The sequence below is a fragment of the Alligator sinensis genome, unplaced genomic scaffold, assembly GCF_000455745.1.
Source record: "Alligator sinensis unplaced genomic scaffold, ASM45574v1 scaffold938_1, whole genome shotgun sequence".
Taxonomy (NCBI): Eukaryota; Metazoa; Chordata; order Crocodylia; family Alligatoridae; genus Alligator; species Alligator sinensis.
The window spans coordinates 1,047,851-1,066,243 of record NW_005842449.1 but is presented as its reverse complement, the minus strand read 5'-3'; the positions used below and the strand labels follow the sequence as shown (position 1 = coordinate 1,066,243).

General features: G+C 41.6%; 1 long non-coding RNA gene across 2 annotated transcripts in view; it reads right to left on the bottom strand.

Annotated features, from left to right (window-relative positions):
• Positions 1–2,188: 2,188 nt before the first annotated feature.
• The window catches only part of LOC102385298, a 55,530-nt gene continuing 39,325 nt past the window's right edge, over positions 2,189–18,393 (bottom strand). The window contains exons 4-5 of one of the 2 annotated variants that reach the window (XR_003095679.1): positions 4,601–4,776; positions 2,189–2,611 (exon numbers count right to left, since the gene is read on the bottom strand). This is a non-coding gene — a long non-coding RNA (uncharacterized LOC102385298). The remainder of the gene's footprint in view (positions 2,612–4,600; positions 4,777–18,393) is intronic. The other variant, XR_324640.2, reaches the window with a different exon arrangement.

The window sequence follows — 18,393 nt, the reverse complement described above, 5'->3', positions numbered from 1 at the left end:
CAATATAGCTGATAACAAGCTAGCAAATAATGAAATTCTGTTTACATGAAAGGGATCTTGTCTATTTGATAAAGCTGACAGATAAATATGTGAATGTTGGAATAAAGGGACTGGGAAAATTATAATAGTTAAATCAAAAGAATAGTGGCTAGAAATCACATGAAGCTTCTACCGAATATCTTGACTCTCTCATGGCAGAAATAGCTTGGTTTCTCCTGCTACTGGAGTAGGCCTCTTCTCATAAAATACCAGGACTTAATACCTGTTTTCCAGCTGGGCATCCACAGGTCCAGAAGACTGCTCTCTGCTGCCAGAGATGACAAGCTGCTAGCTTCCACCTTCCTGAGTATCTGTGTCTTCTGTCTTCCAATGCCTCTTCAATGATGCTGGAATGCTCTTTGCATTGAGTCAATAAAGACTTCATGTTCATGAATACGTCTGAGCCTATCCACCTCCTCCACCAGCCTATCCATCTTACACTGCAAGCACTCCCTTACCAAGGTTTCCTCTAAGGTGCGCGGCTGCGCACAACTAAAAGTGTAGTCACACAGATTTTTCAAGGCCGCGCACTAGGAGAGGCTGAGGCGGGAGCCTGGTGCGGGCTTCATCGGCTCCGGGGAAGTGCTCCACTCCCCAGCCCTGATGCGGGGGAGCGGAGCACTTCCCCGGAGCTGGGGAGCCCACGCCAGCCCCTGGCTCCAGCCCCTGGCTCCTGACTCCAGCCCCTGGCCCCCGGCTCCAGACTCCAGCCCCCGGCTCCGGCCCCTGGCCCCTGACCCCAGCCCCTAGCCTCTGGCCCCCAGCATCCGGCCCCTGGCCCTAGCCATCTTCGGTAAGTGTCCCATGCCGGACCAAGGAGGTGCACTCACAGACCGAGGCGGCGCGCTCACAGACTGCTGCTCCTTAGAGGAAACATTGTCCCCCACCTGGCTATCTTTGGCAGGGACATGAATGCTGCAGTCCCTACAAAGCCAGATCAGAACCTGGGCAGAAGCCTCTGTGGTCAGTGACTGTAGTTGGATAGAGGCATGGAAGGATCCCGAATTTTGTAAAAGAGCGTGCAGGATCTGTGACCTGTGCTCCAAAGGTGACTGCACCTTGGCTCCCAGCCTTCCTTCTCACACCAGGAAGGCAGATTGCACCATGATAGCAGCAGCAGGGGACTTTTAAGTTCCTCAAATGGGTAATAATCTTCCCTCTCCCCTACCTTCCCTTTCATGCATGTTATTCCCAATCCCCTGCTGCTGCTGCTTCTGCTGCTGTCCCCAGCTTACCTGAGAGCCACTCTTACTCTGTTCCAGCCAGGCTGCACATGGAACCAGACTTGTCTAGGGATGGCACTGGCAGCATGTAGGTCCCCTTCCTTGACACCTGCTCCTGGACAGGCAGAGAAGATCTAGGGGGACCAGGAGCTGCCTCCTGCTGTTCCTGGCCGAGGCTGGCTCTACGCAGAAACCGGCAGGAACAGGCAGCTGGAACAGGCAGAAACCGGCAGGAACAAGCAGCTGGAACAGGCAGGAGCATCTCTGGAACTCCTCCCACCATCCTTGCTCCCAGGGCAGCTGGAGACAGGGGCAGCAATGGGTAGTGAAATGGGGGAAGAAAGGAGAAGGAGGAAAGGGGATGTGCTATGGAGCATGGAGGGGAAGGATGGGGATTCTTTTTACTTTCTTAGGGGAGTTAAAAAAAGTCTGCAGCTGCCAATTCTGCAATATAGTCAACTGAAAGGATCCAGTGTTTATGCTGTGCCCCCCCGAATGCACCCCTGGACAGAGTCTGCATATGTACTGGCAGAGGAAGTGCTGGCAGTGGCAGAGAATTTTGCATTGCAACATCTTCCTACCATCCTACTGATTCTCCTGTTAGCTCCTTCCTCTTTAGCTGCTACTTCCTAGAAAAATCCCTTTTCCTCCTTTACCTGCTTCTACTCAGAAAGCTTATAGTGAAGGACAGCTAAGAAAGCGTGGCTGGGCAAACTCCCCAGTGAACTCCTCACTTGAACTCCCACTCAAACTCTTCTGTTTGCTGGTCCTAGTGTCTCTGGCTGCAGTTTGAAAGATAACTTAGGTTACCCTGAAAATGGTGGGCATTAGCCAAAATAAATTATCTCAGCATCTGAACTAGGCATAAAGCTAAAGAGTAATTGAAAAGAGACAAATGATACACTGAGACAATATAAAGCCAGAAAGGTAGGCCCTCCTCTGTTTAATCAGTAGAGTTGTCAGACTATTTTGACAGGGGTGAGGTTCCCTGTGCATTTCAGTTGCCCAGGGTGGGGAGCTGCCCTGCTAGGCCTTTGCCCCCGCTGCTGTTTCTGAGAAATCAGAGACCCCAGCCACTTTGCTACTGAAACCAGAGGTACAGGAGATTGGACTCCAGAGAATTGGAATCCTAATGGCAAGGTACAGGAGTCAACATCATGAGACATCCACACTGCTGCTACTGTTGCCAGTAGAACTAAAGAGGTACCAGGGGTTGGGGCTGGAGGGTTGGAATCCTACCATCACCACTAGAACTTTTATTCTAAAAGTGGGCACAAAAGAAAAAATGCTAGAGCTGTGGCTCTCAACCCATGACCTTGTCAGCACACTGCTGCAGCCCATGCGACATTCTGTTAAAAAAAAAAGTAAAAACATTTGACAGTGCAGAAATGAGAGGTATTAAAGAATATTGATTTGTATTGCATTACTATCAGACATAACAAATACAAAACATTTTTTAAATGGAGACACAGGAAGTAAATTGCATGGGTGCAGCCCACATAACACATTAACACGGCAAGTGTGGCCCACTATGGCAAATCAGTTGAGAATCATTGGGCTAGAGAATTGACTTGCCATATCATCTTAGCCAACCTCAGTTGGCAGATCCCCCCAGCAAAATTTCTCTCTATAGCAGAAACTACAGCAAAGGCCATTCACTATCCTTCCCAAAGTTGGATGCCTTTTGATGCAAATATGGCTCTTTGTGCCTCATCCATTAGGGAGGATATAACCTTCAGATCTTCAGAAGGGGCAAATATAGTATAAATTATGAAAAGCGATTTAAAGTAGTTGCCAAAGGAAGATGGCTGCAGCATATAACAACCAAGTAATTATGTTACCCACTAGTGAGCATCATTTACTGGCACTTTATTGCAAAACTATGGATAAATATACTGATATAGAATACTGGAACAGAAATGAAAGGATCTAATTTTCTATAATGAACACTGAATGTAATGCAAGCTATTTGGGCATTGATATATTAAATTGTGATGATTATTCATGGTTGAGTAAGAAACTTCCATAGATCAGTCAATCTGATTTTGATCAGATAGATAATTATTACTGTCATTGTGAGTTAATGAAACGTAAAATGTGTGTGTCACACCTCAAATGAAAGTAGAGCAAGGTGGTTATCTTATGTCTTCAAGCCTATTTGAGTCTTTAACTTTCAGAATCCAACTATGTTCATAGTTATTTATTCATTTTTAATTTTTTTCTTACTTATAAGAAATCATGAGCCTGTCATGCCTTCTATTCACCCACAGAGCAATTATGAACACTGTATTGGCAGCAGATAGTTCCTTCCTGCCCACGCATGCAAACTCTGCCTTGGCAGAGTTTCTCAATTGTGACTCATCAGGCATGCAACAGTGGATTAAAGGATAGTTCAATCTTTTATCTTTCTACTAAGAGTATCTACCAGCACTCAGATCTTGTAAACCCTTAAATGTGCTCTTAACTGTACACATCTGAATAGATCCAGTGCGGTCAATGAATGAGAGGCCAAAAAAAAAAAGAAGAAAGTCTTTGAGTTAATGACATGACTTGTGTGCATCAACATAAGTGAACGTCTCTGCAAGATTAGGGCCCAGGAGAGCAATAATCAAGGGTAGTTTTGAAATGTGGGTATCAGTCTGCTAGGACTTGGACTGGGATCAGCAACTCACTTCTACAGGCAAATAGCAAAATCACAGCTGTCAACTGCTGATCACTCCTGGCTTCAGCTGGACTGGAAATAACATCTCACTTGACCTCTCCATAGCCCATTTTCACTGTTTGGAAAATGGAGATGATGATAATTACATTTTTTGTAAAAGGTCAAAGGAGGAAAAGGCATATAGGTTGTTGTTATGAAAAGGCTAGACATATTATTAGTTCATTGTTTATATTAGTTTATTTTTACTATGAAATATGCTGTAACAACAGTTTCAAGAAATGCATGCCAATTCACAAAGTGTTCTCCCTAATCTGAAATGATATGCTTCATTTGTTATCATGCCCATGTTCCCAAATTCCCATTTGTTAGAATAAGCTTGTTCATAAAAGAAGTGTAAATAGCATAGCAAACAAAAGGACAGGTTTTTTGACCTCTCATTCCTGACAGCCCAGAAAACGAGTTTCAATCTCCATTCTGTTCCTTAGAGAATGTCATATTTTAAAAGTATAATTTTGCTAAATTAGCAGATCTTGTTTCACCCAGACCCCAGGCTAATTGAGCACAGAGACTAATTATATGTGGACTCCCTAGGGCTTAGCACTGCTTGCAAAATAGGGTTTAGATCACAGGTGTAAGAGTGTGGGTGATTTATCTCTTCCCCCTACCCTTCCCTTACCAGATTGGTTATTCTGTCTTTAAATGCTGATGGATTGCCAGCATCTAAGCTCAGTCCGTGATGGATTCCATGTAGAGAGTCATATGACAGTGAAGCAGATGTGCAAGAACAAAGACTGGTTTGTTAGATCTTCTTGGTTCTGTCAATGTGGATATTTTCTTTTTAATGGCAGCAATCTAGGCATGAAGCAATTGGCAGTTTCACAGATAAATTATGTTTATTCAACAAATTCATGGGGGAATAACAAAATTAATCAGTAGCAAGTAATAGAGCAAGCAATTTACATTCAATACAAAAACAAGTCTATTCGTTTGCTTGTGGTTTTAGTCATGAGTCTTTTTTATGTGCATTGCAACAAATGGACACTTTAGAATGAGTGCCAAGTAGGCCAAATTGCTTATAAAGCAGGCATGACTAGATTTTCGAGAGCAGAGAAGATGATTACTTCCAAGGCTCATATGCTTTACTGAGCTGGGGTTCCCTCAAAATATGCCATTTAAGCATAAATAGCTATATTCCCTTTTTTTATCTTCCAGTTCCTTCTGTATGTATGGAGAAATACCAATCAGGGCATTACATTACAGTGTGAATGGAGACAGAATTAGAGGAAGCCTTCAAACATTTCACACATCCAGATCAGCATCAAAGTAATAAATTATGCATTACTGGGCGTGTCTACATGTGATGCTACGTTGCTGTAGCAATGTGCTACACTTTATAGAGTGTTACTTTGGCAATGCAGCAGCTAAAAATAACCATGCGCTGTGCACATGGCGTAGTATGAGCTGTTACTGCACCATTATTTAGTGCTTCCAAAAGGAAGTACTAAATGATGACGCAGTAACAAAGGTACCGTAAGGACACATGTAGACGCACCCACTGACTACAAGATTTCCCTGATGATAAAAACTAATAATATCAACATTACATCACAGTGGGACTGTTTAGACTAAGAAAAGCACAGAAATATAGGTTACAAAACAACCAGCTATCCACCACTGTTTTAATAATGTTATACTGAATTTAGTCAAGGTGCTAAGTGATGTTTCAAGCTGTTAGTCAACTCAAACTTAAAATAATATTTTTTTAAATTTCTATCCTAGATAGATCTAGCAAAGCATTTTAGTGCTAGAACAAGAGAGAATGAAGGAGCACAGAAAATATGGAAAGAGTAGTATCTGGTAAGAGGAAAGAGAGGACTAGAAGCAATGCAGGAGTAAGGAATATATGAAGTAATTTGAGAGATTTGAGCGGGCTCTTCTCTTGTTTTCTGTATATAATTGACAATCCCTTTCAGTAAAGGATGGTTATTTTCCATGGTTGCTTTATCTGTGGGTCCAAAAATGGCTGATGAGGCCAATGCAGGATTGGTAGACTCTGTTGCAACTGGTTTCTGGATTTGATCTTTTCCATCTCCTGTTGTCATCATAAAGTTTCAAAGTACTGAGATCCTTGCAGCAGACTCATCCTCCATTTGGGGTGGTCCTGGGAGATAGTCTCCCACAACCTGATGTCAATGTTACATTTTTTTTCAAGATGGCCTTGAGGGCATCCTTGAAGCGCTTTCTCTGCTCTCATCTTGTGTGTATGCCTTGACTGAGCTGAAAGAATAAAACTGGCTTTGGGAGTCTGGAGCTAAACTTCTACATGATGTGACTGGTTCAGCAAAGCTGATGTCAAATGATCATTACTTCAATGCTCATGGTGTTTGTTTACAAGAGATTGCTAATGTTGGTGCATGTGTCTTCCCACTAGATTTGAATGATCTGCTGGCAGCGTTGATGCAGTGACTTAAGATGTCTCCTGTATGTTGTCCACAGCTCAGCTTCTTACAGTAAAGTGGGGATCACGACTGCTTGATAAACCATGAGCTTGGTTTCAGATCTGATGTCATGATCTTTGAACACTCATTTCTTCAAGCATCTGAAGGCTGCACTTGTACTTTTAAGGTAATGTTGGATTTCTTCATTGATGTCAGTCTCCTGTGAGAGATGGTTTCCAACATACAGGAAATATTCAGCATTCTCCAGAGTCTCAACATAAATCTGAATTACCAGAGCTAGGGACTGCTCATTAAAATCTTCCTATATTATGATTATATTATTATATATTTTGATGTTATTATGAAATAACATGGGTTATTTCTTCTACCTACTTTTAATTTAAACAGCTGGTGTGTTTGTAATGATGGGACACTTTTTAATATTGGTATTCTGCATTTAAACTGTAACTCAAAATTCTATTCCCTTGTAGCACAAAAGAGCCCTAGGGTAAACTAGTAATTAACATGTTAAGGGGGTCACTGGGAAAAATTAAGTTTGACTTGATTTATTTGCATGATAATGAAATTTTGCCAGAATTGAATACATTCCTAAAACAATTGATAGTTGTTTAACATTTACATTTTTTTTTCAGTATTTGAAATAATTTTTCCAAAAATTTATCAAAAATATGTGTCTATCAATTGTTGGCAAACTGGTCACCATGAGAATTGCTTTAAGTATTTATTTGTAAGTAACCAGTCCTGTAAAGGAAAGCCTAGCCCCTATCAATACCCCCAGGTCTCTGCAGTTTTTACAAACCTGACCCTGAGCAAGAAGGGTGCTGGGGGGGTGGGGGGGAGGAGGGTTGGGAAGCCACCTACCAGTACCACCTGGACCCACCAGCACCTCGAAAGGCACAAAGCTGTCACCTTCAGCCCCATGCACAGGTGCCAGCTTGAAGTGTCATGTGGGGCAGCAAACTCCCCACCCTCAACATGGCACGTGAGCCCTTCAACCCCCTAGCTCATTCCCAGAGCCCACCAACCACTCCTCCACTCCCCACCCCTGCTACACTGACCCAGCCTGGCCTTCCTCCCCCCACCCCGCCTTGGTGCTGGAGCCCTCCCTCCCCCCATGCCTGAACTCTACCTGAAGGGCTGCTCCCAATCATTGGCAGGGGTGGGAAGGGGTTTATTCCTGGTGGGAGCCATGCTGCTTTGATATGGGAGGGAGCAGGGCTGCTGCTGTGAATGAAGCCTACTGCTCCTTGCAACTCACCAACAGAGACTGGAAACCTCCCACTCATGAAACCAAACCAGACTAACTAGGACCTCCAGATCCAGACCCACCAGCACACAACCAGCCAGCACTCAACCCCAGTCTGGCAGAACTTGACCACAGTCAGACTTGCCCAACCTGCACTGGAACTGGGTCCATTGGCTGGTGCCAGAGGGGTTAAGATCCATTGGGCACTAGAAGGGAATTTGACAGTGTTGAAAAGACAGACACTCTAGGTCTGTAATCTGAAGAGAGAGGGAGGGAGGGAGTTTTGTGGGGAAGACATGTCAACCATGTCCAGACAGACCACAGAGCCTGCAAAGTGTTCTGGGACCCCCTGGCTGGCTGCCATGGGCAACACAGTCTCTTGGCAGAGCAAGCGGCTGACCCCATGAACTTATGTACAGAATTCTTTCAGACGAGTTTCCAACTGCTTAAACTAAATGGCTTAACTTCTACTGGTTCATTTGAATGTTTTCACACACCCACAATGAGCACTAAAGGGCAATGTCTGTGTATTTCAAGAGAATCGCTTCTCAAGACAAAGAGAATGGCTTCTTATGACAACTTACTTCTTTTTATTAGACAGTCAGTCTCTAGTGTTTCTATATGGCTGGCAGTGTTTTACTTTGCGAACAGTGCTGCATGCATTTGAATTACTGGGAGACCTTTATGGATGAGCAGGGTTTTTGTGTGTCCTTCTTCTCCCCTCCCCCAGTCCCTGTCCCCCGTTACTGCATGTATATTCCTAATAATTCCTAAGGAAAAATGCAGTAATTACTGAGATCCATTTTTAGCTAATATAAATTGAAAAACCTCCTTTATTTTCAGTTTACAATGAAAAAAAGGACTGAAATTTAACAAACACAAAGTGGTGCTTCTGTGTTGTAAATAGAAGTATCCAGACCTCCCCCATTTCTTTAAACTCTACCGTTCACATAATGAGTTTAAAAATACACCCTCCTTATCTTACCCTCTGAGAGAATTTGTATCATGTTTCACTGCTAAGATCATCTAGTTTGTAAACAATTGGTTATCAATTAAATACAATCATTCCAGAATTATGTTTGTCACATGAGTCCTTAATCTTGATATCACAAAACCCTGGTTGGTGTGCTATCAACGTAAAGAAATTGATTATTTATTCCAAATCAGTATCTTCAGCAAACTGTCAGTCAATCTGTATTATCTTCATATTCACCCAGACAAATACAAGAGGAGAAGAAAATCTCTGGACTAATTATATTCTTAGTTACTCTTGCCACCAAAGACAATAAAGTTACACAGATGCAAACCGGAACAGATACTGGCTTTTTATAGGAGAAAATTCTAGATTGAGTGTAGTTCCAGAGATGGGCCCAAATATTTCAATTATTTAAAAAATAACTCTAATTGAGCATGAAAATATGTTTCTTAGAGCCTGACTCCAAGGCAAATGAAGTTGTGTCAGTGGACCCAGTTGCAACAATATCATTTTGCTGTCATAGTCAGAATATATTTCATAATTTGGTTTAAGTATTGGTCCAAGTGGAAGTGCCTTGCAGTTGGGTAATCTTAATTTGTTAAAATAACTGTCTCCTAAGCCACTAGAGCAGTGGACTATTTGTATTTTGTGAACATGTTCTAGTCCATACAACAAATTATTAGTGCTACATTTGCAACCAGATTAGATGATGGATATATTGACTGCAGTGCATTATTACTATTTAAATATTCCATTTTATTGTAGGAAAGGATGATCTTATCTAACTGAAGTTAATATTTTGTGGGAGAGGTGAATTAATACTTTTATTTAACTGGACAGTTTCTGCTGAAGAGGGCAGTAGGATATTGCTCTAAACTGTAGCCTACAATGTATCTGCCTAGGATTTCTGTTGCACATGAAAGCTCTTCAATTATTAAAATTGTGGTATGTAATAAACAGTATGATAATATTCTTTTATACCTGAAATTTTCTTCTGTCCCCACATTTTTATTTGTCATAAAGTGATTTATTCAGAAGTCATTCCTTTAACTTCCTTGTAAAGCCTCTGCAGTTTACTCCAAAAGGCTTCATGATTTCTATTTTAATAATTATGAATTTTTTTATTACAAGCAAAGGCTGCACACAACTTTAAGTTTATGAATAGATCTATAGATCATGCTTTTCTGTACTTTGACTCAAAATGTTTTGTCCAGTATTATACCCCTATATGTGAAAAGCAAAGAATAGTTCTGAGCTGGATACAGGCTTCCATTTTTTCTTTTCTTTATAATGATATTTTTTGGATTGAGACATCTATTTCCAGTTTTGTAATTGCTATATGGTGGGAACATCACGCAAACAATGGATGCAACAACAGGCACTACAATGCAAGTTGCTGTACTCATCGAGCCATTCTATGATGGGTTTTTAAATAAATTGTAATGCCATCTTGCATTCTCTTTCGGTATTCATTCAAAGCAGCATCGTGTAGTGAACATATTTTTATGCATATTACCCTATGTATGGCATAGCTAAAGCTTTGAGTTAAATGGAAAGAAAACATAATGTTTATTTTGAAGAAAGTAGCTTATTTTTCATATTCAATATTTGCTTAGTACACAAAAGCCCTAATCATGGTAAGAGTTCTAAGGGCTAGATAGATACAGTTATAAAAGTCTATGAGCTAACTAAAAAAAAAAAAAAGAAAGATTGAGATGGAAGATAGAAAGTTGTAGGGTAAGTAATGACATGTTCAGGTAGGGACTGATTTAATAAGAATAAATGTATTCACATTCCTTGTATACATTAGAAACAGCTTTTTTGCTGGCAGCAGTTCAAGTTACAGAATATACCTACATTTAATTAACGTTTTTTTCACTTTGATTTATATAAAACGTTTGCCTTTCAGGATAATATCATAGGATGCAGCATTTCATTTCCATTAGGTTTCTTATTACGTGCTTGCATATACATGCTAGAAGGGTCAGCCTGCCAGCCCCAGGGCTACTCCCAACCAGGCTCCATGTGCAGTGGGGGAGCTCTGGAGCACATCAAATGGTTCACCCGGAAGCAAAAAAGTCTGGAGCAACTAGCTGTGGAGTTTATTTGTGCACATTAATTGCACATGTAGATGCGCCCACTGAGGAATATATCTGCTGTAATGTAAAATAGGATCAGGTCGCTGTTTTCTCAAGGACTTACTTGATGAAAGATTCATAGTTAATGATGTAACTAGACATTCAAACTTTTGGGATTGTATAAAACAACAGCAAATGCTACAGGAACAAGAGGTTATTTTCATTCATGTTTTAATCTAACCTTGACTCATTGCCCTTTAAACACAGTTATAGAAATATGACCCAATACACAAGCTGTTGTGTTTTACACTCAAGAGGCACACAACCAAATAATAAGCCACAGACTTTTGTGTGTTTTATGTGTTTTTGGAATTGATGTTGAGTCAGTGTCTTCATTTTTTTACATAGGAATTGCCCCATGTAAAAGAATGAATGGACACTGACAGCCAAAGTGGCACTGAAAGCAAGTGATGACATATGAGATATCGGTAGAGGTGAATCCTGATATTATACTTTGTGCTCAGTCCAATGATGATGTGATCTATGTTGAGGATGAGGCACAACCGGCATCTGGGACTGTAGCCATACCTGGTGGATTAATAAGAATTCAAGCTAGCTAGTTTGTTGCTGGAGAGGCATAGTTTGAAGTTGTGGGGACTACTTGTAAGCCAGAACAGGCTTATCTACTAAAGCTAGCTTGAGATGTTCATCATTTTTCAGGCATGGTGGGAGGTCATCATTGATGCATCTAGGGTTTCCAAGCTGAGGGCTGTAAGAGTCAACCAGAGGGTTTCTGTCGTCACTGTTACAGGTTTGTCATTGTAAGCTACGAACAGATATTGCCTTTCTCCCAGGAGAAAGCCTTTTGCCCTGGTACCCTACAAAATTTTACACCCATTGTTCTGCTTAACATTTCTGTGAAGTATGTCACATAGGGTGAAGTTACACGTTACATTTAGACCATACTAAATCTGTGGAATGTTAAATGTTAGAAAATGCTGTGAGCATTTAATATGGTTTCTTGCCTGCACAGCTCTGATTTGCTACTAGAGGACTGGCAAGCAGGGACATGGGTAGGAGCCAGGACACCTGGACTCTATCCCTGCTCTGGATGAGGGTGTAGGAAGGAGGCTGGGAGCAGTGCATTCTGGGATGATGAAAGATTACAAATTGCTTGTTTTATCTCTATGGAGCAGACTGAAGTTACATTAACATGAGCTATGTAGCATGGCCTACATAGCATGACTCATGAGCTAAAGTGGCCCATGAGTATGTAGCATGGCCTATATAATATGGCCCAGAGTTAACCCTCACCTTAAATGGTGTAACTTTGAGATGCCCAGAGGCACTAAGCATGAGTTAACAAGCTTTAAGTTATGAAGAGTCACATTTTACATTCCCTTAGTATGGTGTAAGTGTAACACAACTTCAAGTGTAAAATGTACCAATGCTTTTTCCCTGAATTGCTGTGTGCATTTGTAAGTTAATTGTGGCTCAATTAACTTAACTGTGGCTCATCCTGGGAACAAGCCTGCTCAGGCTGTGCGCTCTCTAGCCACGTACTGGTAGATAAGCAAAAATGCTGCTTGGACAAACAATGGGTGTAAAGGGCTGTGCAATACCTGTTTTGATCAGAGTCAAAATCCCCGACAATCAGGACCTCCTTAAATGAGATGTTCATTTACACCTTCCATGTAGGAAACCCTGTTTTAGATTCCTGTGGTGTGCCTTCCAGTCAATGGAATCAGACCAGATACGGTTATAATATAGATCCTGGCTGTAGACAACGGAACTACATTGAGTTTAGATCTGTGTTTAGGATGAAAGATGGAATCTGGAGGTAGCTATAACAGTCTGTTAATTTCCAATACAATGTGATGATGCTGCAGACATTATAAAGCTTCACAGTGGTGCACGAGGAAGGAGTTTGATTAAGGGCTGGAAGGTGGTAAAGTCCTGGTGGAATTTCTCTAGAGATTCCTTTCCATATGTCAACATGACTATGTCATTAATGTACTTCAGGTATACCAGGGGGATGAAAGGGCAGCTGTTGTAGAAATGGACTTTGAGATAAATGAGACAGTGTGTTGGGGAACCATGTGTGTGCCAGTGGCAGTGATAATGCCTTTGTAGGTATAGAGAATCTCCAAATTTAAAATAGTTTCATGTGAGGAAAAAGCAGGAGGGTTTGATGGAAACAGATGCAGTAATGTCATTGTGGACTGTGTTCCTTATGGCTTGTAATCAGTCCTCATGCAGGGGAATATTGGTAACCAATAAACAGTTTGTTGGATGTTTATCAATAGAGTTTAGCTTCCTGAAGACATCTGTGCTGTCTTTCAAATAGGTGGCAGCTCCAGTAGCATACTGAAATAGGAGAGAATCTCTGTAGCCAGATATTCCCTTTGTGACAGTGCCAATGCCAGAGGCAACAGGGAGACCCATGTTCCCAGAGTTGTAGATCTTGGATAGAGTATAAGGTGCCTGCCTTAGGTTCCTATGGGGGCGGAGTGAAGGAGCAGAAACATAAATTTGCTCCTGTGTTTCCAGAGAGAGAACCTTACACTAACCTCTAGTATGGTTGTGTGAGATCTTCGGTCAGAAATATACAGCTAACAGGATAAACAGAATTTCCTAAATAAAAGATTACTAAAATGTATTCACTTGTGGAAAAAATGTATTTTTCCTTAACCTGGTTTTAAAAATGACTGAACTTTTTCCTTGAATTTCTTTCTCTCCAAAACTCATCCTGATATAGGCAGCCTGTCAGGCGTCAGGATGCCACGCAGACAGACAAGCCCTCACGTGGCCCTAATTGCCAGAGAGGGACTGGCCCCCAGCTGGCCCCTGTTCAAGTCCTTGGGTGTAGCTACTACATTTAAGCAGCAGCCCTTGCCGGATTTCAGCTAGGCAAGTATCCCATCTATCTAGCCCCAGTTATCTTGATACCTAGTCCTTATTCTTGATTTCTTGCTTTGAGTTTCTAGCCTGGTTCCTACAGCCCCTCCAACTCCTGCCTGAATCCTTGCCTGGCTCCTGCATGAACTATTGCTTAGCTCCTAGTCCCTAGTCTAGCTCCTGCCTGCATCCCTGCCTAGCCCCTAGTGTCTGGAATCCTGGCTCTTGGACTCCCCAGGACGCTTGCTACCCGTGAACCTTGACCTCCTACATCCAGGTTCAGTTCATAACACAGAAAAATCATTTACTATAAACCAACACCCCTAAACCAAAAGTATTAGATTTCAAGTAATTCAAGCTTTAATTTTTTTTTACAAACATAATTAAGTTAAAAGAGCATTTCTAAACAGAAAGTCATTTTAAAACAAAATAAATATGTTTTAATATTTGGGAATTTTAGAAGGGTTTCCTTCCCACAACACAATTGTAAAATGTTTGTCACAATTTTTTTCTCTCCTAAGAAAAAATTTCACTCAATTCTATCATCAACTCTTTCTGAAGTCAGTAAGTGTGGAGGTTTCAGACCCCCTTCATATTAACTTGAATTATCTATGTGATAACAATAAGCTCCTCTTAGATATGTATTTGAGATCATGAAAAGTTTGTGAATAAAACTGTCCCACTATAACAATAAAAAATTGCAAAGAAGGTTGCTTATTTTGATCAGGAAGCATTGAAGAGAAAAATCTGTAGATTTCTGGCCAGAGTCTTGAAATACGTAAATATTTCTATATCAAAACCAAAGCTAAGGGCCCTGTTAGGAATGCAGTAGTTCTTAACAGTACTTTATGGTCTATTTTATAATTGCAGTCCTGCTGCTTGATTTCACCATGAAAAAATGCAGATAACAAGGTAAATTGGACACCCAAGTTGCAATGAGCTTTCTTCTTATTTCCCTTTTTTCAATAAAAGGCTTCTAGCTGCTGGTGCTCAGATGTTTGAAATCACTTACTATGCAAGTGATTGCATTTTAAACAGGATTGGGGCATTTCTGCCCTGGGTTTTCAGGGCAGAATTAACATTTCATACTTCTCCATAATAACAAAATGCACAACAGGGAAAACTAGTATCTTACTAATGAAAAAGAATTTCTAGTGGTTGTTATGAATAAACCAATAGATTTTCTAGAGTGCATGGTAGTGAGCAGTGGAGTTAAATGAAAGCTGGTGATGCTCATTAGTGTCTACTATGACACCAAGTCAGATTCATTAGTACATAAGCAAAAATTTAAAGTACAGAAGACAGGCACACAGTTTTATCTTCACTAGGATGACTATAAACAAAAGGAACAATGAAGAACTGAAATGATGCAGTAGAAATGCCAGTTGGAAAATTAACACATGCCTATTGGCTCTCTCTCTTTTAAAAAAAGAAAAGAAAATGAAAGCAAAAAATACTCTTTTGGTCTTTACTCTGTAAATGTAAATATGAAATCAAAGATCCAAATAAAATATGAGATCACAGAATCCAAAATAAAATAATCAAAGTCCAAGTTCGCCTTCTGATCTATAACAAGCTTCTGCAGAGGGATATAAGCCAAATACCCACTGATCACTTTCCTTGCTATTCTTCTTACCAGCAGGAGACCTATATGAATGAATCTGCAGCAGGATAGCAATCTGTATTAATTCACCTTTTTTCTTTAAATATACTTACCTTTGAGGATAATATTTAGAGGACAGCTTATAACAGTTTTTAAAATGCTCTTTCTCTAACTGTATTGCTGACACTATCTTAGATCAGTGCTGCTCAGTCTTTTGGCTCCACTGTACAGGGCCAGTCCATGGGTTAGATCTGACCCTACAAGCCAGGATCAGTGGGACATACCCTTGGAAGGCCCCACACCACACTCATTCTTAAGTTGACAGTCTGCCCCCCAGGATTGGAATGCCTTCCCAGGAATTGCCACCCTGGAATTGGGATCCTGCACACCTGATCTAGCACACAGGACCACAGCCTGCAAAGCTCCCAACGAACACATGGGGAACCCTGAAGGCTGGATGTCACAGCACCAAGGGCTGGATCTGGCTGACATGCTGAGGGTCAAGCATTCTTTATATTATTATAGATGAAAGAATTTTAAAATGTTAAATTTACTTGGCATTTATGCCATTTCTTTGCTTTCTGCCCTTCTCTGGCTTGGACAAATACAACAGGGTAGTCAGTTTCACTGAAGTTTTGTTGTATTTTTTGCACTCCAAGCAAGTGGACACTGCTAGCACAATGAAGGTAAACTCATAAATAAGACAGGGGCAGGTTTCTGATTCCAGCCTTTAGGGGTGCAATAGACTAAGAACTCCCAAGAACTTCTTTAGAGAAGATCTCCCAGATACCCATTAATGTATACAGATGGTCACACAGCCAAGGATGCTCACATAGCAATGGATACACCAACCTATTTTCTTTGCTGTGACACAAGACCCTGCAGGTCTTACAGTATCTTTTCTTCCCTTTCAGCTCTGAGATGTGAGAGGAAGCCAAGAAACAACTCATATATCACAGTGCAGGAGTAATAAGACCTGCGTCTGAGGACAGCCAAACTAATCTGGCCAACAGACTCTGGAGAACATTGAGTATTTCCAGTATCTTGGAAGCCATCTCTTCCAAAAAAGAACTCTATCCCTGTTCATCTACTGAAGACCTTCAAAAATCTGAAGGGTGTGAGGAATGAGGCTAGACATGTGGGAGCAGTAGATCAAGGCCATCATCCATTCCTACCACCTTCTTTTGCTAACTGAATTCCCAGAATGTATATCCAAATGATCGCTGACTCCTTTCCAACTTTCTCTGGGTTCCAGACAGGGAGTCTGTACCTCACATGAAAGATGCTTGCTAAGCTATGGAATTCAAATTGAGACTGAAAAGTCTAATTAAACCTACAGCACTATAGAGCCAACAATTCTCTATGGATGAGAGAGGGAGGGGCAAAGAAGGTAATTCCAAGGGTCAAAAAATATTTTTCCTGAATGTCAAGGAGCAGCAAGAAGCAGTTATGAGAATGGGACAAGGGATATTCAATAGGGGTGTGCGAAATGGGCTGTATTTGATTTGGATTCGGCCCAAATTGGGGAAAGAGATTTGATTAATTGATTTGGATCACTGTCCCTGATTCGAATCGGCCGAATCCGAATCTGAAGATTTGATGCCGATTCAGAGAATCAGTGATTCGGCCATAGACACAGCTTTAAATGTTTTTTCTACATGCCTCAAGGTACCAGGCATGGCTCATGAATGCTGAGATGGTGGGGTGGATGGAGTGTCCCACAGGACCGTGGGGTGGCCCCCCCCACGTGCTTGGCGGTGAATCTCGAAGTGGACCAGAAGTACTTCTGGTCCACTTCCAGGTCTGCCGCCGAGCATGCTGGGCCCCCCACCCTGCACCTCTGTGGCTCAGTGATTGGCTGTAGGGGGACCCCAGTTGCCCCCCCTGCCCCCCAGACCCAGAAGGCACCAGCCACTGAGATGGGGATAGTGCGGGGGGGCTCCCACATGCTCCCTGGCAGACCCAGAAGCGAACCGGAAGTGCTTCTGGTGCACTTCTGAGTCTCCTGTCGAGCTCACTGGGGATCCCGCCCCCGCATTCCTGTGGGACACTCCATCCACCCCACCATCTCAGCATTCACGAGCCGCTTGGTACCCTGAAATATGTAGAAAAAACATTTAAAGCTGTATCTATGTCCGAATCGTTGAATCTTTCCGAATCTCTTCAAATCCATTTGGAGGGTTCCGATTTAATTCGGAGAGATTAAAGGGTCTCTCTGATTTGATTTGGAGATTTGACCACCAAATCGGGTTGAATCTCTGCCAAATAAAATCAGCGACTGAAGCTTCGCACAGACCTAATATTCAATCCTTGGGCCTATGTATGGTACATAGGGCCTATGAAAGGAACAGACAAGGGTGGGAGGAGAAGGGTATTTGTCTGGGAAGTGAAAGATTTAACAGGGGGTGAATCAAACAGAAGGTTCTCTTTCTGTGGTTATGCTGGTGTCCTTGATAGATTTTGAGCTACTGCAGTCTTTGAGAAGTGCATCCTTAACTCAGCATTTCTTAGGCTTCAAGGATTAGGATCTTTTGTTTTTAATGATCATTTTTGAAAGGCGAGTACATATACTTCAACTTCAGACTGACAATTTTTGTGTGAGAGAGATTTTTATGTGCAGGGGTTTCTTAATTGGAATTCCTTCTGATAGATCATATCTTTAAAGGAGAATGTTAAATAATCCTCTTCTGCTCTCACTTATATTTGGGCCACAGGCATCATCGAATTAGTTAAGATTCAAATATCCTTGACATAGTCGAATGCAAATGAAAAACTCATTGGTGTATGATGTTTTATTAAAAAGGGTAATGTGTTGATGTGCCTTACGCATCTTTGGAACTGACTAGTGCACCCTAAAAGCTGTAGATGGTCCACTATTTGGTTTCTATGGGGACACCAAACAATTTTAAGATGGCAAGAAAACACTGCCTTGCAATTTTGTTAGTATTTGGCATACACACAAATGCCACATATAATGAACATCATTACATGTTATTGTTAACCAGCAGTTGATACTCTGAAAATACCACAAGAGATATAAGGGCTGCGTAAAGACATTTGGGGAGGTTAGATTACATCAGAAATAACCATCTAATCTAATGTAAGTTGGGATGCAGGGTATAGAAGAGGGGGTGTGGGGATTGGGGGCCCAAGAAGCTTTAGGGGGGAAATAGGGTGGACCGGGCGCATGACTGGAGGCAGGCAGGGTC